General features: G+C 38.9%; 1 protein-coding gene across 3 annotated transcripts in view; it reads right to left on the bottom strand.

The window, feature by feature from the left end:
- Positions 1 to 242: 242 nt before the first annotated feature.
- LOC131143496 (amino acid transporter AVT1A) overlaps positions 243 to 4588 on the bottom strand; it is an 81606-nt gene continuing 77260 nt past the window's right edge. For 2 of the 3 annotated variants that reach the window (XM_058091845.1, XM_058091847.1), the window contains one exon: positions 243 to 650. The gene's annotated coding sequence lies outside the window, so the exon portion shown is untranslated. Of the gene's footprint in view, positions 744 to 4588 lie in introns of all 3 variants that reach the window. The other variant, XM_058091846.1, reaches the window with a different exon arrangement.

The raw sequence follows: 4588 nt of genomic DNA on the forward strand, positions 1-4588 counted from the left end.
ACAAAATTATTAAATAGAATCGAGTTTAAAAATATAAATTTTAAGCCATAGATTTAAATTTGTGAGCTCATATGTTGACTAGATGCATTTTTGTGCCATCCCCAAGCTATGAATTTTAAATCTGTTAACTCGAACATTGACTCTATGCACCTTTGTACTAACTATTATAAAAAGACAAACCCAAATCTTAGGTTCAAAACCCGAGCTCCCAGAACAGTGTCCCGCCCAAACCCAAACAAAGTACTATTCAAGGTGTACATTAGCATTTAAAACAGGATCTTATTGACCTAATAGTAAATAAAACTGATGGGTTTCAACCATGCAGTCTAGATCTTACTTCCAGTCTTGACTACAAAAACCAAAACACAAAGCCTATGAATGGAAGGATCAAATACTGAGATTTGATTTGCAACTTTACACTGTTGAACATTATTATTTATATGTTAAAACGGGAGTTCAATCTATTGACTGCATTGCCTCGTAAAAATTTTGATGGATGAATATTGAATGATATTGAAGAGAAAAGCTCCTTTATTGGCTTGAGAAGGTTCCGCGCTTCCACTTGTTCATAGAAAACCATTTAAACTTCAGTATAGAATCGCAATGAGAAATGCAAATACCTTTCAACAAATGCTTCCATTTCTTCTCTCCTGAAAGGGGAGCAAAGGCCAAGCAAGTTAAGCAACAGTAGTTTGCATGAGGGGATCATTGACAGGAAATTACTGTCAGAACAGCTCCTGCAGCTGCATAACATTCACCACAGTTTGGAATAACTCGAGAAAATCAAAAGATATCATGAGAAGCAATGCAGATTTCTCATGTTACAATTGCATTATATGGCTATAATCATGTAAAGGGTGAAAAAATTAGAAAAGAAGTTTCTGATCGGAAAGTCTTTCATATCTATTTATACAATAACCACAAATTGAGCATATTTTCGTAGCCATATACCTAATAATAATCAAGAATATCCACAACCCTAAACAAATATTATAAATGTGGTCTACAATTAAGAATTGAGCAGCATTAGGTTGGTTTTCAAAAATCCTAATTAAATCAACCCAATTTTAATGGAAATGGTTTAGGCAGATACGGAAACACATAAAAAAAATTGGATTGCCTTTAAGGCAGCAACAAGAACAAAGGAATGAAGTGGAGACTTCCCACAAGAGAATAGAAACAAAATGGGAAATAAAGAATGGAAAGGCCGACCAAGACTACCACCATCAGACCAACAAAGAAGTATAAGTAACAGTAAGAGTAATTAGTTCTGATATTTGTATGCAACAAGAATATATGACCATTCCCGATACAACTTATTCAACCATACATATTGTAGAAAAAGAGAATAAATTAATTGTATATTCCAATGTGTATTCTTTACATAATCGTGTCCCTATTTAACATGTACACAGAGAATAAAATATGGAAATATAAAAGTCAACCCATACAATCAGCCTAAATATCGGGTCTAATTAGAGCCTTAATCTTCTACCACAATCTCCTCCAAATCCCTTTCAAATCATTCGGGATTTCCACACTCCCCCTCAAGTTGGATCATAGATAATGATCATGTCCAACTTGCAAATAAACTCTTCAAAGCTAGATCTCTGTAATCCCTTAGTGAAAATATCTGCTAATTATTCTCTTGTAGCGATCTAGGTCATGCAAATTGTCCCTTCCTCAATTTTCTCCTTTATAAAATGCCTGTCCACTTCTATATGTTTAGTCCTATCGTGTTGAACATGATTATGAGAAATACTAATGACGGCTTTGTTGTCACAATAGAGTGTGATGGGGAGCTCTACTGTGATGTGTAGTTCTTCCAAAAAATTTTGTAACGATAGCCTTTCACACATTCCTTGTGCAACAACTCTGAATTCAGCCTCGGCACTGCTTCTGGCTACCACGCTCTGTTTCTTACTCCTCCATGTTACTAGATTCCCACAAACACAGTTACAATAGCTAGTAGTAGAACTTCTATCTTCTGCTGATCCTGCCCAATCTGCATATATGTAGATCTCTACCTTCTTACTGTCACCTTTCTTGAAGAATAGTCCTCGCCCTGGAGAGCCTTTTAGATATCTAAGAATCTTATTTACTACTTCTAGGCGACTCTCCTTTGGTGAGTGCATGTGCTGACTGACCACACTTGCAGCGAAAGCAATGTAGGGTCTAGTGTGAAAGAGGTAGATCAATCTACCTACAAGTCTCTGATATCTCTCTCTATCCACAGGCTTTCCTACGTCTTCCGTTCTTTTTCCTGCCTCGATAGGAGTATCACTTCGTTTACAACCAAGCATGCCAATCTTGGTCAAAAGGTCAAGTACATACTTTCTCTGGGAGACACTAATTCCCTTTCTTGATCTAACAACCTCAATTCCTAGGAAATATCGCATTTGACCTAGATCTTTTACCTCAAACTATGTGGCTAAGACCTTCTTCAATATCTCCACCTCTCATGTGTCATCTCCAGTGAGAAAGATGCCATCGACATACACAATCAGGATGGTCCTTCTTCCCTCAATGGACTGTTTGAAGAACATAGTGTGATATGACTGCACCGGTCGATATCCTTGATTCTTTATTACTTTTGCAAATCTATCAAACCACGCCCTCGGTGATTGCTCGACTCCATACAGGGATTTCTTCAATTTACACACTCTGGTTTCTTCTCCCTCTTTGTAAAATCCTGTTGGTAGCGTCATGAACACTTCTTCTTCTAGCTCACCATTCAGAAAAGCATTCTTGATGTCAAACTTTTGGAGTGGCCAATCCAGGTTTGCCCAGGGACAAGACAACCCGTATAGTGTTCAGCTTTGCTACTAGTGAAAACATCTCAATACCATATGTCTGAGTGAACCCCTTTGCCACAAGGCGGGCTTTGTATCGTTCTACCATGCCATCAGCCTTGTACTTTACTGTGAACACCCACTTACAGCCCACAAGTTTCTTCCCCCTTGGCAAAGTCATCACCTCCCAAGTTCCATTCTTTTCTAGCGCCCTTATCTCTTCCATCGCTGCCTCTTTCCACTCTGGAATCTCCAAGGCTTCTTGAATGTTTTTAGGAATCTGGATTCTATCAAGGTTAGACGTAAAAGCACACACTTGACAGAAAGGGCACTGTAAGATACAAATTTTGAGATAGGGTGGAGAGTACATGGTCAGGCCCAAGACCCAAGGAGAAGTGAACATGAACAAGATTGTTTTCTAAGAGCAATGGGTAAGTCATCTTTTACCTGGTCAGGATTGGAGTCAGACTCATGAGGAGTTGGAACTATCACTGGCTCTGACTCTTTTGGTGCTTCGGAAGTGCGTGTCTCATTGGACTTCGATTGCTTGAGTAGACAAGTGTTTCCCTATTTGTTTGTGTTTCCACATCTCCCCCTAAGTTCAAGTTTCCTTCTGTACTAGGCGAAGAAGCGGATGGAGTGGTCTCAAAAACAGCAATATCAAAATAGTCTGAGTTTGAGGGTCGAGCTTTACTCAAGGACTCCCCCTGAAGCGAGTAGTAGGGGTATGTTCCAAGAAGGTGACATCCAGGCTGACATAGAGTTTCTGGGAGATCAGGTCATAGCATTTGTAACCCTTCTATGTGGGAGAGTAACCAAGAAAGACACATTTAAGTGCTCTAGGATCCAATTTGTTTCGCTTGGGTGCGTGAATGTGGACAAATACAGTGGACCCAAAGACACAAAGCGGAAGCTGTGAGCCGAGCCTAGAATTGGGAAAAGTCTCTTGGAGTTTTTGGAGCGGAGTTGCGTAGGATAGGACTCTACTAGGCATTTGGTTAATGATGTATGTGGCTGTCAAAATTGAGTCACCCCAAAATTTTGTTGGCATGTAAGATGTGAACAACAGGGCACAAGCAACTTCAAGGATATGTCGATTTTTTCATTTAGCAACCCCATTTTGTTTAGGGGTGTCAACATAAGAGCTTTGATTCATAATACCATTTTCTTGAAGATACGTGCCCAAGGAGTGATTGAAATACTCAGTACCATTGTTAATGATTTGGATTTTTGTGTGAAACTGGGTTTGTATCATAGAGTGAAAATTCATGAAGACTGATCGAACCTCAATTTTATTAGTCAATAAATATACCCAAACACAGACGAGTGTGATCATCAATAAAAGTAATAAACCATTTTGTATGGGTCCTATTAGGAGTACGAGAATGACCCCATAGATCACTATGAATCAGACTAAATGGCATGGATGGTTTATACTAAGATCTAGGAAAAGTAGTACGATTGTGTTTGGCAAGTTCACACACTTCACACTGAAAATCCAAGGCAGTTTTATTCGAACATAGTGAAGGAAATAAGTGCTGCAAATACTAAAAACTAGGATGTCTCATCCTTTTGTGCCATAACAAAAGTTCACTTTCCCTAGGACTAGATGCAGAATTACAAACAGTAGGGCACGGTCCATTCACATTAGCTTTGTCGAAGTAGTAGAGCTCGTCACATTCCTTAGCGCTGCCAATCGTCTTCCCCGATGATAGGTCTTGAAAGACATAATGAGAGGGCAGGAATTTAGTTAAACAATAAGACTGTTTGGTTAAATGACTAATAGACAGCAAATT

Source organism: Malania oleifera, chromosome 11, assembly GCF_029873635.1.
Source record: "Malania oleifera isolate guangnan ecotype guangnan chromosome 11, ASM2987363v1, whole genome shotgun sequence".
Classification (NCBI taxonomy): domain Eukaryota; kingdom Viridiplantae; phylum Streptophyta; class Magnoliopsida; order Santalales; family Ximeniaceae; genus Malania; species Malania oleifera.